Source organism: Podarcis filfolensis, assembly GCF_964270895.1.
Source record: "Podarcis filfolensis genome assembly, chromosome: 1".
Classification (NCBI taxonomy): Eukaryota; Metazoa; Chordata; class Lepidosauria; order Squamata; family Lacertidae; genus Podarcis; species Podarcis filfolensis.
In genome coordinates, this window is record NC_139604.1 from 21,681,610 (window position 1) to 21,701,108 (window position 19,499).

Consider the following 19,499-nt stretch of genomic DNA (forward strand, 5'->3'; position numbering starts at 1 on the left):
CCATTTTAGCAGTCACGGCTTTCCCCCAAAGAATCCTGGGTAATCAGAGTTGTTAGGAGATCCCTGTTCCTCTCACAGAGCTACAATTTCTAGAATGGTTTAACAGTGAATTGCTCTTCCCAGGGGAGAAAAAGTGAATATTCTCACTTTTAAGGTTCTCCCCGCCCCCCATTCTGGAAACATCTGTGTTCCCCTGAAAGCACTTCTTTTCTCCCCGGAATAAAAATGGAAGAACATCTGCCATAACCATAATTAAATTCAACTTAGCCCTTCTGGAAAGTGCCAAAAACTTTGAGTTTTCAGAACAGTCTTAGATAGAAATTATGCAGTTGCTCAGATGATCTTTTGGATCCACCTTCCAGACTGCAGAAATTCTTTCTTGACCTCCGAGCTGCCAAATCACAGGACTTTGTGTAGAATGGTCTGCTCGATGGACAACGTTACTACAGTGGTACCTCTGGCTATGAACTTAATTCGTTCCAGAGGTCCGTACCTAACTTGAAACCGTTCTTAACCTGAGGTACCACTTTAGCTAATGGGGCCTCCTGCTGTTGCCACACTGCTGGCGCACAATTTCTGTTCTTATCCTGAGGTAAAGTTCTTAACCCGAGGTACTGCTTCCGGGTTAGCGGAGTCTGTAACCTGAAGCGTATGTAACCTGAGGTACCACTGTATTGTTCCTCTTGGCTGCAGACATCTTTCGTTGTGGGTTTTTCAGACACGTGACCACCTCTCACTTTTAGTGTGGGCTTGTGCATGCTCATTGCACACATTTACCTCCACATTCTCAGTTAAGCTTTTGTATAAATATAGGAAGAACTGTGGGTTGGATCCTAAGAGCCCATGACTGGAGCGCCAGTTATGGAAAGGTGACTTCTGGTAATAAAATCAAAGGAGGAGGCAATTTCCACTAGATCCCTCGCCTCCTTGCTTCTTTCATCAAACCTCAAGAACATAAGACAACCTTGCTGGATCAAGCGAAAGGCCGTCTAGTCCAGCATTCTGCTCCCACAAGGCCAAGCAGAAGTGGCATAGTGTGTGTGTGTGGGGGGCAAAGGGACAGTTGCCCTGGGCCCAAAACTGTTTGGGGTGCAAAATTTCAACACCCAGTGCTGCCTCAATACAGCTGCATGCTTCTGTTGCTGGGCTCTGTTGAAAATGGCTTCTCCATGCGAACCGGGAAACGACCTCTCCAGACAATAAAACGACTCTACTTTCCCTATCTCTGCAGCTACGATCTCCTGGATGACGCGGACACCATTAGGCAGTTGAATGTGTATGCGAACTCTGTCTGCTTCCCTCCTGCCCACCTGGCCCCAAACGCTGGCAACCCACACTATGCCACTACTGAGCAGGTGCCCATGAGAAGCTCATAAATCCTTCTCTGGAGAGTTTGGGAACCCTCTGGAATAGCACAGAATGGGGTGCAGGAACTAGGCAAAAGCCAGCTCTCCCCTTCTACTGGCAAAAGCCTCCACTGAATCCAAGACCCTCCTATTTGTAGAGAGACTCTTTATGTGCATGGAACTGCACTTTAGAACACACCACTTTCTCTTTGTTTTACATGACAGAAAGTGATTTATAAACGTAACTTTTAAAAATTTTTTATTTTAGAAAATCTTTATAATTTTCACATACACAAATATACACGAGTTACATAACATATAAAACACAAAACGATACAAATGAATAGAAATGATGAAATAAGAAAAGATAAAGAAACAAACATAAACAAATACAATATAATAAACTTACATGATAGATTAAAATATATAACTTCCAATAATTCTCATTATACTACTTATATTATCTGTATTCCTTGCACAGATTCATATTATTAGAATATTATTATAATTCATATTATTGTTATATAAAACCCACTATTATATTTTATGTAATTCTTGGTTACCAGTATCACTCTATTTCTGCAAGTATCTTATTGTTCGTACAGCACGTTTTTAAGTATTCTTTAAATATTTTCCATTCCCTATATACCTTCTGGTTTGACACTCCTCTAATTTTTCCAGTCAATTTTACTAGTTGCAGGTATTCTGTCATAAGAATTTGCCACTCTGTAATCGTTGGTAAGATTTCATTCTTCCAATTTCTTGCCACTATTATTCTGGCTGCTGTGATTGCGTACATAAACAATGGTCTTATTTTTTAAATAAGCCAGTGTGGTGTAGTGGTTAAGAGTAGTAGTTTCGTAATCTGGGGAACCGGGTTCACTTCCCCGCTCCTCCACATGCAGCTGCTGGGTGACCTTGGGCTAGTCACACTTCTCTGAAGTCTCTCAGCCCCACTCACCTCACAGAGTGTTTGTTGTGGGGAAGGAAGGGAAAGGAGAATGTTAGCTGCTTTGAGACTCCTGAAAGGGAGTGAAAGGCGGGATATCAAATCCAAACTCTTCTTCTTCTTCTTCTTCTTCTTCTTCTTCTAAAAAATTTCCATTGGTAATATACCTAATAAAAAAATTTCTGGTCTTTTTAGAAATGTGAGTTTGAATAGTTTTTTTAATTCACTATAAATGCTGTTCCAAAATTCACGGATAACTTCGCAGTTCCACCACATATAGAAATATGATCCTGTATCATTTTTACATATCCAACATATTGGCAAACTGCCCTTGTACATTTTTGCAAGTTTTAGAGGAGTGTGATGCCATCTGTATAACATCTTCACGGTATTTTCTCTGAGGTTATAGCATGCCGTGAATTTTATCTATCCTTCATAATCTTTCCCATTGTTCCATGTAAATATTGTATCCCAAATCCTGCACCCATCTTACCATTGCAACTTTATCTTGTTCTTCTTTTACTTCCCATTCTAATAAATAATCATAAATTTGTGATATGTGTTTCCCTTTATTATGGGTTAACTCTTTTTCAAATTCAGATGTTTCTTTTGCGATAACTTTTTTTTAAAGGACATAATTCAGAAGTTTGCATCCAGTGCACTAATTTGAGAGCGTCATACATTTTTCAAAAGCTCTTGTTATACCATTTACAACCGTAGCCTAATTGTGAACCAAGTCTCCAGAGAAAAATTGCACATATTATCTAGTTAGTTAAAACAGCTGCTGCTGCTGCTGGTTGCTGTTGTTTAGGTAAAAGGCTGCAGCAGCACTATTAACAAGGTGATTATGGCTCCAACTCACAGCCCCACTGAACTGAACGGTTGTGTTGTATATGATCTCTCCCATCATCCCATTCCCTCCAGGTATTCATGTGTATTTGACTTCTCCTTCTGGTTATCCCTGAAGCTCACCAAGTAGCCTTGGATAAGTCATTGTTGTTCGGCTCACATCACTTGCCTGTTGTGGAGATAACAAGAGATAAGGTTATTACACAGCCGTTTGTTCCAGGCCCTTTCAAAGAAATCCACAGAAATGCCTAAATGAAATTAGCCCAACAATCTAAATCGGCTTCTCTTGGTCTGTCAATCAGGCTGCTAGCAGCGTTTTATCATCCCCAGGGGCTACCTGATGGCATCAGCATTTGCTTTCTAGAAAGCTCAGTTGCATTTGATCTAGTGGCTTACGTGTGAAATGCTCCTGGATCCCGTAACTAATTCCCTGAGCCAGTCCATCCCCGTGGAGACACGTCCAGGTTCTTCTCGCCCAGGCGCATAGCATCTCTCGGCAACATTTCCATGCTGCTGACGAGCGCAGATAAGTTTTCTTTTCAGCGTTGTGCCTCTCTCCAATCTGACAAATAATGGGAGTTAGAGCCTCAGAAATCATCTGAAGATACAAAGGCTGTTCTGCTGTGACCTTTTTTTTTTGCTGATTCCAAATACTATCCAGGAAACTGCAGCAGGAATGTGAGGGGCAAAGGAGCACAAACCACTACATTTATGTGGTTTGGAAGTGCCCAAGAAAGAGGTAAATCTTATCCAGTGGCATAGTGGTACGTTTCCGAGCACAATTCAAAGTGTTGGTGCTGACCTTTAAAGCCCTAAACAGCCTCGGTCCTGTATACCTGAAGGAGCGTCTCCACCCCCATTGTTCAGCCCAGACACAGAGGTCCAGCGCCAAGGGCCTTCTGGCGGTTCCCTTGCTGCAAGAAGCCAAGGAACCAGGCAGAGGGCCTTCTCCGTAGTGGCACCTGCCCTGTGGAATGCTCTCCCAGCAGATGTCAAGGCAATAAGCAACTATTTTACTTTTAAAAGACAACTGAAGGCGGTCCTGTTTAGGGAAGTTTTTAATGTTTGATGTTGTATTGTTTTACTATTTTGTTGGAAGCCGCCCAGAGTGGCTGGGCGGGGTATAAATACATTATTATTATTATTATTATTATTATTATTATTATTATTATTATATTAGCTGCGCTAATGTCCTTCCTGATCACATTCCAGATGACATTTTGATGTCAGGGGCATTGTGTGGATATTGCAAACAACAACAACAACAACAACAACATGCATACTTGAGAAGTTCAGGTCGCACAATAAACAACTGTCTGGAACCATCCCTAGTGATCCTGGATAGAAACATTTCTATTGTACTCAGCATCTACTGGTTACTTTATGAAGCAGAACAGAAACAAGAAAAGTGCTTACTGGGAGATGCATCCTGTTGAAACCAGTGGAAGTCACTTCCAAATAATCAGCCCAATCCAGCAATGTAGGGCATGAGTGAGGGATCCAAGACATAAAGAGGAACCCTCCATTTTCAGTAACGCCACTATTCATTTTTACGGAAGAGGCAGAACTACAAGCCCTTTCCTTGCGCATGCAGACCTGTGCCTCTCATCGAAGAACATGCCAAATGCACATCAGAGACCATACAAGTAACTGGATTGCCTTTGCAAAAGGCAGCTGTTTTTTATTTTTATTTTATTGCCACCTTGAGAGCTGCTGTGGTGGAAAGAATGCAGATACCCCTGGATGGGGAGCTTGTGGTTCTCCAGAATGTTTTTGGATTACAATTCCCATCCTCCTTCACCATGCTGCTGAATGGGGCTGATGGTACTTGGAGTCTACCAACATCTGGAGGGCAATAGGTGTCCCCAGTGGCGTAGCGTGGGTTGTCAGCACCCGGGGCAAGGCAAGTAATTTGCGCCCCCAACCCGTGGATTTGCGCCCCCTAACCCTAACCCCCAGATGTTGCGCCCGGTGCGGCCAGCCCCCCCTGTACCCCCCACGCTACGCCACTGGGTGTCCCATTCCTGGTATAAATGGATGATAATATTTGGATCCTATATTAAGCCCTGGATTAATATAGTATCCAACTAGAAAAATGTTGCTTCAGTATTGGTTAGGGCCCAACCATGCCAGTTTATAGGTGGAACTGCTATTCCACTACTGGCACATCATCTGGGTCGTGATTCAGAACACACAACTAGTCTGGCTTCCTCCTCAGAATTATAATAGATAATAACTTATTATTTCTACCCCACCCATCTGGCTGGGTTTCCCCAGCCACTCTGGGCGGCTCCCAACAGAACATTAAAAACACGGTAAAAGATCAAACATTAAAAACTTCCCTAAACAGGGCTGCCTTCAGATGTCTTCTAAAAGTCAAATAGTTGTTTGTTTCCTTGACATCTGATGGGAGGGCGTTCCACAGGGCAGGCACCACTACTGAGAAGGCCCTCTGCCTGGTTCCCTGCCACCTCACTTCTAGCAGTGAGGGAACTGCCAGAAGGCCCTTGGAGCTGGCCCTCAGTGTCTAGGCTGAGCAATGGGGGTGGAGATGCTCCTTCAGGTATACCTGGCCAAGGCTGTTTAGGGCTTTAAAGGTCAGCACCAACACTTTGAATTGTTCTCAGAAACATACTAGGAGCCAATGAAGGTCTTTCAGAATCAGTGTTATATGGTCTCGGTGGCCACTCCCAGTCACCGGTCTAGCTGCCGCATTCTGGATTAGTTGTAGTTTCCGGGTCACTTTCAAAGGTAGCCCCCCTCATGAGTAGGGTTAAGAGTTGGGATACCTCGTACTGTCAAATGGCACTGCACTTCCAGTTTTCGGACTTCTGGGCTGGTCCTAATAGGAAGGCAGTGGGATTTGACAACACCATGTGACCAGCATTGACTATTAATACAAATCAGATGGTCAGAAACACAAAGAAACTTAAGGTCACCAATTAAATCTGCCAGGTTTTCAAAAACAGTCAAGATATTTCGCTGAGGATTGCCGTGTGTGTGTGTGTGTTATAAATATGTACCGGACCCAGCGAAATTGTGCTTGGGCAGTGCTTAGGACTGGGTTGTAAATATACAAGCTTTGCAACCATAATAATACAGGGAGGCCCCTTTCCTTCCGAACAAATCCATTCTCATTATATGTTAGCTGGCAAAATCTCGAGTGATGGAATTATCAGTGGCTTTCATTATTATGCCTTTTACGCCTTTTGTAAGATAGCCACTCTCCTTGTTATCTTTATTCACTGCTGTAGAAATAATAATAGTAAAAGAAAGATAGCCGCCGGCTGACTTCATAAAACAAGCCCCCCCGTCTTTTTTTTAAGGTTTCATTTTAGAGCTAGTGTTTAGGCCATGATGAATTGCTGAATGGTTGATTTCCTGATACTCTTTCTCACTAACCTTTCCTGACAGCTTCTGGATTGCTCTACCCGGTAATTTGCAGAATAGTAATGGCTACAGTGAGATGTCTCCTAACTATTTCCTTTACTTTTAACAAGGATTCTGAACACCCTCTGTAGGTGACAAAATGCAATTACAGACACGAAGTGTTCCCTTGGGTGGGCGGCTGTTCGCAGATGCCACCGGTCTTTTGGCAACGCAACTGTTAAAGAAAATAATAATCCTGGAACGAAAACAAAAGCGTCGGATTCTCTAAATATTCCGCCCAAATAAAAAATTTAATTAAAAGTTATGAAGGCATTTCATTGATTAACAATCTTAGTAATTAAATACTGTAGTTGGCTAATTTTTTTCCTGTTGGATTTGTTCTTCCTTGGAGATCGCTAATTGTTGTATGGCTTTACATTTATTGATAACTCTGTTTGATGAATACAGATGCCACCTTTTATGGTAGTCGTTGACAGAGTAATCATATTGTGAGAAACACCAGGCTTATGTGGTAACAGCTGTTGCAGTTATACATGCTGACATCCACTGGGAGAGAGTGTTTGCTGCTATCCTGGGCACGCAATAAAAGGAAGGTGCAATAAAGCATGAGCTAACATTTTGAAAATCCTTACAAGTCGAGGAACTTTATTGCAGATTACCAGCACTTTGATCTCCGTCCAGTACTTAAGTCTTAATTATCAGACTAATTGCACAGACTATGTTCATTTTCAGTGGTAATCCTTTTGTGATTAGCTTCTCTGTTCAATAACTGACTTATCCCTTAATTAAAAGGACTATTAACCTTAAGGCTGCTGCTCCAGTTTAGGGATTAAACCTCGGCAGAATTAATATTTAATATCATTGTTCAAAGACACTGGTGTAAGGTACAGAATCGAAATGTGTACAGTGATGGGCTTGAGGCCACTGCTCCCTTGATGGGCCAGGAATAAACTGATGGGGTTCAAATGTGCTTTTCCTGGAAGCCGTTCTGTATTAGGGGCCTGGAGCTTTCAGTGGGTGTGGAGGAAGGGAGGAAGAAGAAGCTTGGGGTGCAGAGGCGGGGGAGGGGGATGCGGCCTCTGTGAGCCCACACAGTGCAGCCCGGTTGCTGTAAGGGGTCGGGACAGGGTGGGCACCTATCTGTGTAGCTTGTTGGGCAGCAGACATTTGGCGGTGTGTGTGTCCTGTAATGCGCCCCCTGTGAAAAGGGCGATGGACAACACACAGCAGGTAGCTGGTTGCAGGCTTGTTTAAGCATCTCAATATTAGATTCCTGGTACTGTCATACCTCGGGTTACAGACGCTTCAGGTTGCGTTTTTTCGGGTTGTGGACCGCCGAAACCCGGAAGTACCGGAATGGATTACTTCCGGGTTTCGACGGTTGCGCATGCGCAGAAGCACTAAATCACGCTTTGCGCATAAGTGCTGAATCACAACCTGCGCATGCGCAGACGTGCCACTACAGGTTGCGAACGTGCATCCCACACAGATCATATTCGCAACCCGAGCGTCCACTGTAAGTTCCCTTTTATCCCTCTTAAAGTAATAAAGATGCCACAATTTTTTTTATAAGTAACAAGAAGTTAGTCTACTCATGAATCTGAATCATCAGTTCACAGTTGGATCCCTGAAGGCAGACTTAGTTACAAAGTATATATACATGTAGATCTATCCCATATGGGGATAATCCTAGTGTCCTCTGTTGGCTGAAAGCAGAGCATCTCTAGCTAAAAAGAGCTGCTCCAACAATGGAGGAAGTCAAAGAGAGGGAGATGGCTGCGTGCCTTGTACTTTTGTTACCTGGACAGGTAAGGTCACGCCTACCTCTAGTCAAATGCAAAAGGAAGTATGTCGCAGTCAGGAGGAAACAGAAAGTTTTCAACTGATTGGACCAAACATTCCCCCGCATGTCCACTCCAGGAAAACTAGGAATGTTGTACTTGACTGCTACTTAAGTATCACATCCCACAGGCAGATCGCCACAAACCTGGAGAATACCGGCACCTTTTTTTCTAGAAGAAAAGCACTGTTTTAAGGCATGATACTGATACGCAGTGAGATGGCACCTGGAAATTTACACACAATGGCACTGTAAGGACTGGAGACAGAGTAAAGGGAGGTGTGCTCTTGATTTTATAAACGTTGAAGCCCTCTCCAGACAACAAGGCTTGGACATGTGTTCGAGGACACGCTAGTTAAGTACACCTCAAATTCCAGTGTGCTAATTTGGACCTTCATGTTCAGTTGATTACATGACAAGGTCATGCATGCACGGATGCCAGAGGGCAAGGCAAAGAAAAGTTCTGACATCAAGGGGCATGGCTAACATGTTTAATGGATGTGTGAGTGCTCTTGTAGGAGGGAAGTTTAAATATTGCATGTATCTATTTGCACTTAAATGTGGAGTGAGCTGCAAGGCAGCAAGAAAGTGTATAGAAGAGAATATTTGCAGTCCTCCTTTCCCCCTACCAACAAAAAACTCTTGCAATAATAAACCGAGAACAGCATACAGAAGGTATTTGCAATGGTAGCCAAAGTGGTGTCCTCAAGAAGCTTTGTACTACAACTCTCATCATTCCCACCCAGTACAGCCAATGGTCAGGGAAGATGGGAGTCGAGATCAATAAAATCTGGTGGGCACCATATTGGCTGCCCGTGGCTTATTGGTTGTTGGTTTTCAGCAGTTTGTAAGTTGCCATGAATAGTTTTAATACAAAGACAGCGCAAGAGAAAGAAATATAAAAGACCAATAAGAAAAAATGCTTACAGTTCAGTTCTGGTAATGGGAATACATGCATTTTAGTTTAGCATTGCCCAGGGCTGTAACAAGCTATCTAGCAGATAGGCTAAAGAAAAAGTCTGCAATATTGCTCCGGGGACAATATTTTGTCTGTGCTTTCCAAGTGCAAGACACTGCTGCCTGGATACTTACATATCTTCTCAAGTTTGGAATCTGCCCCCCACAATGGTTTGCTGTCACCAGCTTGTAGCAGCGCATGGTTCAGCATTCTGCTTCTGCATTCGAATCCTAGAGTTGTAAGGGTCCCTGAGGCTCACCTAATTCAGCCCCTTGCAACGCAGGAATATGCAGCTGTTCCGTATGGAGATTGAACCTGCAACCCTGGCATTATCAGCACCATGCTCTAACCAACTGAGCTATTTTAAAAAAGAAGGAAGGAGATACTATTTCATCTTCTATACAGAATTAAGAGATCACCCTTGCTTTGCTTTTCCTGCACAAGAAATTTATGGAAGGCCTGGCTTTTTCCTGTTGAGGGTAATCTGCAAACACTGTCCCCTTGGCTCACTGGAAGGACAGATTGTGAAGCTGAGGCTCCAATACTTTGGCCACCTCATGAGAAGAGAAGACTCCCTGGAAAAGACCCTGATGTTGGGAAAGATGGAGGGCACAAGGAGAAGGGGACGACAGAGGACGAGATGGTTGGACAGTGTTCTCAAAGCTACCAGCATGAGTCTGACCAAACTGCGGGAGGCAGTAGAAAACAGGAGTGCCTGCCGTGCTCTGGTCCATGGGGTCACGAAGAGTTGGACACAATTAAACGACTAAACAACAACAACAACACTGTCCCCTTGGATACCATATGGGCTGAAGGGGCCCCTTCAGTCTGCTTCCATCCTGGCCCTGCTTAGTACAACTGGGACAATAGGAAAGAGCACTGTGATTCTCAATGGCTCATGGTGGCAACCCCCTCCTTTTGTCCTGGATGGGTCTGAGTGAGCCCTAGATGACTTGTGGGATATGCACGGGAGGAGCAGCAGGTTCATTATACGATTAAGGACAAAAAGCAACATCATTTAACTGTGAATGTTAACACAGATGTTTTTGCATCAAATATCAATCTTTTTAATAAGCAGTCCGTTAAGTGCCGGATTGGCGGAAGGTGGAAGAGGCTTTTGCGTAAGCATATATGAAATGCTTCAGGGTTCCGATACAGGCACACACCCTATGCAATACTACTAGCATTTTTCTTATATTTTGGAGGCATTTGTTGACTGAGAGAGAAGCAGCTAAACTGAGATGTTAACAGTGATTGGCGGTGGCCTTAACCCATGTGGCTAATATCACTGATTTGTCACACTGAGTGATGTGAGATGATAAACAATTGGTTGCTGATTATTGGACATTTCAACACAGAGCACATGTGGCCCGTCGGATGACAGGTTATGCTAATGAGCTGGCGTTCCTGCCAATTACTTAAGAGCAAAAGCACCCTCCCCTATCTGCAGCAAGTTTTCATGTCCTTGGCATCTTTAATTACATTCCAGCTCATTAGCCGACTCCTATCCTTTCACACTCTTCCATTTGGACAAATCCATTGATTTCAAAGTAGCTTTGTCCAGGATTGCATCCCAAATGATTAATGATTAGATTTTGTGCATATTAGTATGGTGGAGATTGGTTTGCAAGCACCTGATGTGCTCATTTGAATAAGTTATTCTATAGGTAGCTCATGAGTTCTGGTCAACAGAAATTTTATTTTTCCCCAGTGGATTTTCACTAGTCTTATGAATGGGTTGACCTGTGTTCAGAAGTCAGATCTGCTGCTTACCACATAACTTGAGAGTCTTCAAAAAATTTGTAGAAATCTTGGATCTGTTTTCATAACATGTCAGTGGAAGATAAAGTGGCTGGTGGTCTAAGTTAGAGTCAGAGTAGAACATGTAAAATGCTGTTATGATGGGACATAATGGGAAAGGGCAGGGAAAAGGAGGGTGCCTCGAGTCAATGCGAAACAGCAATAACATAATTAAATTATGTGCAAGGTCTAATATGTTTAAGATTGCAATCCTATGCACACTGATCTGGGAGCAAGGCCCGCAGAACACAGCTTGTTATTGTAACTTATTGCTACTGTAATTTATTGTTCCTCTTCTGGTGTTATGTTCTGCTTTATGGTCTTAAAATTTTGTAAGTCACTTGAAGACTCCACTGTGGCAAACAACTAAGAAATTTAAATCATCCTCCTCCTCCTCCTCCTCACCTTTTTGGGATGGAAAACTACATTGCAACATTCAGAACAGTGTGCATGTTGAAGGATAGCTGTACCTCTCCCCCATCTCAAATTAGGATCCTTGTTAAATAGGTCAAGTGCAGATGAAAGTGTAAGCAATACAAATTGGACTGAATGTTCAAGAAGATGTTAACGTGTGCTTGTAAAATCTCCTGTGTGGGGGGCGGGGCACAGGTGGCCCAGCACCTATCATGTTGTCTTCCTTTGCTGTTTTAAGAAAGGCTATATGTTAGGTAGGGTGGCGCTGTGGGTTAAACCACAGAGCCTAGGACTTGCCAATCAGAAGGTCAGCGGTTCGAATCCCCGCGACGGGGTGAGCGCCTGTTGCTCGTTCCCTGCTCCTGCCAACCTAGCAGTTTGAAAGCATGTCAAAGTGCAAGTAGATAAATAGGTACCGCTCCGGTGGGAAGGTAAACGGCGTTTCCGTGCGCTGCTCTGGTTCGCCAGAAGCGGCTTAGTCATGCTGGCCAATAAAGCGAGATGAGCGCCGCAACCCCAGAGTCGGTCACGACTGGACCTAATGGTCAGGGGTCCCTTTACCTTTATATGTTAGGTATTCATCTGGCCAACTTTAAGAGGAATAAAGAGGCTGATCTTTTATGGATTTTGTTTAGGACACACCTACTTTCCTCCTGTATTCCGAGCACTGAGAATTCCTGCAACCTGAGCAATTGCAGCTGGGTTTCAGTCAACATTTCAAACCGAGTAAGCTCCTTAATTGTGTTCAAGAGCCCTGGCTCCCAGTATCCTCTGCTTGAGATATTAGCTGGGCACTTTTTTATTTCCTCCTCTTTTCTCTCTACAGGAAAGCATCCCCAACGTGGAACGCCGGCAAAATAATTCCACTGTTTGTACACGGATTCCTTGAGATGTCAGTGTTAATTGGGATTGTAAGGGCAGTAGGAAGCAGGTAAGTTGAATGTGATGCTCATTCCAGAGTTAACAATGAATCACTTGCAAAGTAATAATGGGAGCATATGTCTCCTACAGCTTTTCAGGAGAGGTGCTAGTTCCTTAATGTAAACGAGTGGACCAAAGAGATAGTGAAGATTTATTTCCTTTTCCCCGACAGAAATAGATTTATTTCCTTAGCATATTAATGATGATGCATTAAAAATGTTTACAGAATACCATCACAAAATGGATGAAATTAAAGCGCATACAGGGCCCTGAGGGGTTGCGAGCGCCGTCTTTAATATTAGCGAGACAGATTGCAAGCTGGGATTCTAGTTGATTCTCGCATGCTGAGAAGAAGTCAAAACAGAGGATACTGTCAGAGGTACCAAAATGTATGTTACAGGTGGTAAAATACTCACCGGTGTATTCATTTTAATCAGGCTCATAAGCATCTGGATTTATAAGCACTCACTACCCTGGTTGCCTTGATTTTTCATAGGAGCATCCGCCACCACTGAAATTTTGTACGTATTCATTTGTGAGTTTACATGCATGCAGAAGTGTACACTTCTAAAGACACGTCTGTATGTAAGGAGCATAAGTCAAAGTGCTGATATGGGTAAGCAGAACGTCCGGTTAAAAGAGAATATATAGGCCTATGCTGGGGTTGCTGGGTGTATGTGCTTGAGAAGTGTTGGTGCTGACCTTTAAAGCCCTAAATGGCCTCGGCCCAGTATACCTGAAGGAGCATCTCCACCCCCATCGTTCAGCTCTGAGGGCCTTTTGGCAGTTCCCTCACTGCGAGAGTGAGGTTACAGGGAAGCAGGCAGAGGGCCTTCTCGGTAGTGGCACCCGCCTAGTGGAATGCTCTCCCATCAGATGTCAAGGAAATAAACATCTTTCTCACTTTTAGAAAACATCTGGAGTCACTGCATGTGAGAAACACTCCATGAATAAAGGAGTCCTCCTGTCCCCAAGACCTTCTGCTTTGCCAAGCCTTCCACCAATGGCTGGTTAAATATTTACATCTAAATTCAGAAAGGCAGAACTTCATGGATATGCATTGCATCCCTAAGTATTAGGGCGTCAACACTTTTAGTGAAAATATGCTCATAGTTAGGTTGAAAAGATACAAAACCCAATAACATGGAGCAGATGCCACACTTTTGAGCTGTCATACTTCTCCAGGAGAGTTTATTGTGTTGAGTTGTACACTGCTATATGTCTGTATCAGAATATGCCTTTGTTTGAGTTCCCTGGAAATACTTTTTATCTGACTGAATGCTCTCCTTGGTAGCCTCTTATAGAAACAAAAGCCCATAAAACTCTTTACATGACATATTGAAATTGACCTTTACTTGAAGCTTAGCTTTAACCGTGTCAATCAATACTCATGCATTTTCTGCTGTCAGTCTGCGGCTGTTTACACAAGGAAAATCTCCACACCGTAACACTGTACTCCAGTGCTGCAGAGCTGGCAATGTGAAATGAACTTGGAATGTGCTCATTAGTGGTCAGATTTTCATTGAGCAACATTCCCCCAGCAAAAGGGAGAGAATGCGTGCATTGGCAACTCTCACGTGCCTTTGAACCTTTCGCTCAAAAGCATTTCTCCCCAAATGCTGGGAAGGTAGAGACCCTCCAAGACTAAAGACCTGAATTTCCGCAGAGTGAATGAAAGAGGCAGGCACTTACATGCCTGTGTCTCGGGAGACAACAGAGGAGTGTGCCTTTGGAGGTGATGTCAAACTGTTGGAAGGTTGCAGCGTCTGCTGTAGCTGAAGAGACTGATAGGGGAGAGACATGTTTTGTTGCAGCTGGGGCAGATGAAGGCGTCTGGTTGTGCTGCTGCAGATTCACCATGGCGTTGCTTCTCTCTGTGCTCCTCCCAGCGGTTATTCCTCCTCTCATCACTGCTGAGGATACATGACCTGACTGATTGTCTACCTATACGAGTGTGCTCTGTGGCTGAAGGTCTTTCATGCCTCTTTCTCATATCAAGATTGCTACAATGCTAAGCAGTATTGGATTGAGGTATGTGAGTCCTGGGCCTCGATCGAGACTGGGGCACCATGCCTGCAATTTATCTTTAGAATCCATTCGTGCAGTTGCTAGTGGCATTTCATCTCATCTGGCCCTCATTTCCAGCTCTCTTTAAAACTATTATCTGTCTCTTCAGCTGCAGTTTTTCCTGTCTGACTGTTTCCTGAAAGGATCCAGCCTTGGCCATAGTAGTATTGCATGCTTCTAATGCAATGGGGGGGGGGGAATGATACTAAATTTCAACTTGGATCAGTATGGTACATGATAAAGACCTACTCAGCTTTAGATGAAGTCATAAGCAGAGAGTGCTGGTGGCATGAAAACCACTGCAAATGTCCATGCCAGCTACAGCAATATCTTGCACAGATTGTGCCTCCCTAGTTAAAAAGCTCTTCCTTTCCATCATCGCAGCTGCAAAATTTCATTTGGCAGAGGCATACTGAACTGAATTGGCCACTCCGTTCTGATTGCATAAATATTTGCAGCAAAGCACCGATTGCTGCAAAGAGATTTTGTAACGTTTCATAGAAAATATTGGCCCAAAACGAGAGAAACTGTGGCGGGACATTTTTAAGACCAGCAAGTCTTCTCCCCTCTGGTTGAATTTGGTTTCATTCACAATGAGGGTAAATTGGGGGGGCGGGTAGCAAAATGGTGATCATTAAAAAAATAATATAAATTGACATCTAAAATAACTTCCTGGTTTTGCTTTGCTTGAAAGGAAAATGTGTGTTGGATTCCATGTGTCTCCAGGAAGGGAGTTTATTTTTTTTCCATTTCAGAAATACCACTGCTTTGTTGCTAGGCTATTTTGTTCCTCGGCAAATTTAAAATATGTCTCCGTATTTTTTGCTGCCAGGTCTAGACAAGCAGTCCAATCCAGCAGGTTTCTGCACTCTGATTGCCTTGCTGGCTGTGCTGAGCCTGGGTGCTGTGCAAGTTACAGTTCTTCCACCATGGCCCTGAACACTGCAGTTGCACACACCACCTTGTGCCAGTACACAAATCCCCTACCAGATGGTTAGCAGGAGCTGCTTGGACAGTGCCAGTAACTTGTGCCTATGTGTTAGTGGTAGAAAATTACCGTAAATGGAACCTGCGGCTCATCCCAGCCTGTATGTTCACTCAGCAGAATGAGCACTAGGACTTCCAAATCCCGGTTTGCAGACCCTCCAAGCGTCTCTATTTTCCAGGGACAGGCCTGGATTTACAGAAGCCGTCCTGGTTTCTGTTTTGATCCTGGAATGTCCCGCTTTTCCTTAGAACGTCCCTGTTTTCATTGGAGAACTGTTGGAGGGTATGGAGTTATGCGATCACCAAGCCAAGGAGATAAGTAAATATATAACTTTTAGAAGGCATCTGAGGGAAATGATATATAATGAATTGAAAAAAATGTTTAAAAAGCCTTTTGTTAAAAAACCAGAAGCATTCCTCCCAGGAATTTTAGATCAAGATATAAAAAAGGAAAATTGGAAATAATTTATGTACGCAACAACAGTGGCAAGAATTATATTAGCACAAGCTTGGAAGACAAAAGAAATACCAATGAAAGAACAATGGCAAGGGAATCTTACGGAATATGCAGAACTGGCAAAACTAACAGATAAACTAAATGAAAAGGACAACAAAGACTTTAAAAGAGAATGGGAACCATTTACATTATATTTGAAGAGACAACATAAAGAACTGGACTCATTGGCAGGATTTGAGTAAACAATCACAATTGTGTATCTGTCTATATCTATCTATCTATCTATCTATCTATCTATCTATCTATCTATCTATCTAATCTATCATCTATCATCTATCTATCTATCTATCTATCATCTATCTATCATCTATCTAATCTGTATTGGGAAAATTTTGGCAAAACAATATGCAGGGTGAACAATATGGAAATAAAACAAGATGGGAGTATGACGGAAAACTGTTAGAGTAATATTGTTAGAGGATGTATATACGGAAAAACCAATTAAAATTATTTTTAAAAAGAAGACACCTGAAGGCAGCCCAGAGTGTCCAGTCAGATGGGTGGGGGCATACATTACTACTACTACAACTACTGAATAGGACATCCCTATCTTCATTGGAGAAATGTTGAAGGGTGTGTCAGCAGAATGCACAGTAGGACCCCCAAATCCTGGAGGACCATGGTTTGGAGTAATGCACATTACCATCTAAGGAGCAGGCCTGGCCATGTCATCAGGCAACTTCAGGCCTTGGTCTCAGGTGTGGGCACAACAGAGTAAGTTCTTAGCCCCATCACTCCTCAGAGTGATGTATACTGGATAAGGCGGCCAGGAGACTCCCTGCACCACTCACATGCCTTTCCCCATTGTGCCTTGTGGACTTCTTCTCAGGGCCAAGACAAGGCTGTGTGTGTGTGTGTGTGTGTGTGTGTGTGTGTGTGTGTGTTGGACAGCTCTCCCTCCCAGGGGGAAATCTGTGGAACTAGCACTTTTACAAACATAATGCTTGTTCTGCACTTATAAGAAATCTGTTTTTTTAGTGTGGCAGCTCCTCCTCTCTGGAACTCCCTGCCCATTGACATTAGCCAGCCACCTTCGTTGTACTCTTGGCACCTTGAATTTTTTGTTGTTGTTAGGCAGGTATGTATTATCATTATCATCATCATCATCATTATTATTATTATTATTAATTTATTACACCCCACCCATCTGACTGGATTGCACCAGCTGGCAAGTATTTCAGTATGTAATTTTATTTTATAATGCATATTTTAACTGCAGATTTCATCAATATTTATAAATTTTAGGTCAACTTCTGATTTTTTTTATCAAGAATGTTAATGTATATTTTATGTAAACCACATGGAGGGTTTTTTTTTATAAAAAATGATAAAGCGGTATACCAATTCTGTTAAACAAAATAACAACAGAGTAACGATTTCAGGAACACCGCCTGAGACCTCATACTGTTTGCTTTCCCTTCCACTCCAGGCAAGACCTCTCCTGTCTAGTGGCGGGAAGGGTATGAACAGAGAAGTGTGCCAGTATCAGAGGCATAGCTAAATGACTGCGCAAATAGATTTGGTGGGAAGAGCAATCATTAAATAAGATTCAGGCTTCATCGACAGCTCTTTGAGCAAAATGCTCTTGTGGGCATTTGCATTTTAGATTAATCTCTCTACAGGAGCCAGCTTAGAAAGTCCCTATTACCATGAAGTTACAGGCGCTTCCAGTCTGTAGTTGGCTAGGGTATCATGCACACAGGTCAATCACATTAGGAATCTGTTGCCATACACGGGTCTTTTCCTTCCCCTCTGTCAGATCAGACATTCTCGGAATTAATTAACTCTCTTGATGTACTCAGAAAACTCACAGAATAAATGTTAAGATATTAAAGACGCTGAACTTGTTCTTTTGATTTCATCTCTGTAACCTTTCCAATTTATCGCCGTATCTCCTAACCTCTCGGAGATTAATTACGGCACCCGTTAGTAAGTCGGCCCATTTCATTCTCGTGTGAGGAACATTCATCAGTAGAAATGTAGTTCAGGTGTGATGCTGATTTTACATTCGAGAAGGAGTGTGTACATGTGTGTGTGCCGGGAGGGGAGTGATATACAGAACAGAGGTTTGCTAAATTTACTGAAATCCTAACTTGACAGGGTTTGAAAAAACAAATACTTTCCCCAGCTGAAATAACCACATAGCTACACCTGGGTGGTTCAACTAAGGCTGGCACCCAGGGCCGTCTTTACCCGGGGGTGGAAGGGGTGCGGGGCACCCGGGCACCAAATTTTTTTTTGGGGGGTGCTGGGCACCCACCATTGGAGCTGCCTAAGCTCTTAACTATCTATCTGTTATGAAATAATAAATAATTTTGATCAAGATAGAAAAACAAAATACATATACAGTGGTACCTTGGGTTATAGACGCTTCAGGTTACAGATGCTTCAGGTACAGACTCCGCTAACCCAGAAATAGTACCTCGGGTTAAGAACTTTGCTTCAGGGTGAGAACAGAAATCGCGTGGCGGCGGCAGCGGGAGGCCCCATTAGCTAAAGTGGTACTTCAGGTTAAGAACAGTTTCAGGTTAAGAACGGACCTCCAGAACGAATTAAGTTCTTAACCCGAGGTACCACTGCATACCTAGGTATTACCGAAATGTACAGTGGTACCTCGGGTTAAGAACTTAATTGCTTTTACGCGGCTTGGTTTTTAATTTTTTTTTAAACTTAATGCTCCCTTATGATCCTTGCTTTTACAGCAGCAAGCCCAGGATTTCCTTCACCCCAACCGTTTACACTCTCCACTCCTCACCCCTGGAAATCCCGTTAGCTGCTGTTTAGCCATAAGGTGTGTGTGTGTGTGCGCGCGTGTGCAAAAGAGAGAAGAATATTAGCGATGGAACAAAGGCGAAGCAGCAGGACAGGGGATAGCTGCACTGGTGCCACAGCCATGGTGACAAAACCATTGGCCACCGAATTACCTCTCAGAGACCCACCCAACACAGCCCAGCATCTGAAAGAAAAGGAAATGTGTTATGTACTGAGTTGAATAGGATCCAAAATGCAGCAGTCTGATTGGTCCTAGAACAATGCAGCAGTATGACTGGTCCGCAGGAGCCACCCAATCCAGCTCCAGGTGGAAGTGAATCCACAACCTGATTGGCCTACAGGAGAATCCCGGAATTAGCCAATCACGTGGGGCCCATTGTGTAAATAATTTATATAAAGCAGACATCCTGGGGGAACTTCCATTCCTCCTCACCACTATGAGCTGAATAAAGAGCATGAAATCCATTCTCGACTCCGAGTATATTTCAAAATGTGACTGTAATGTGATCATGTGGTGCCAGTGTTTACATCCTCTCAGCTGTTTCCACTCCCCTCTCCCTGTGCCTCTCCTCTCCTCTCGCAGCAACACAGTCACACACACCATTGGACCAACCACCAGAGCTGTAGCTACGTGATCTTGTGCCCCTGGCAGAACTGTCCAGATTGCACTCCCTAGCCACGGACAAATT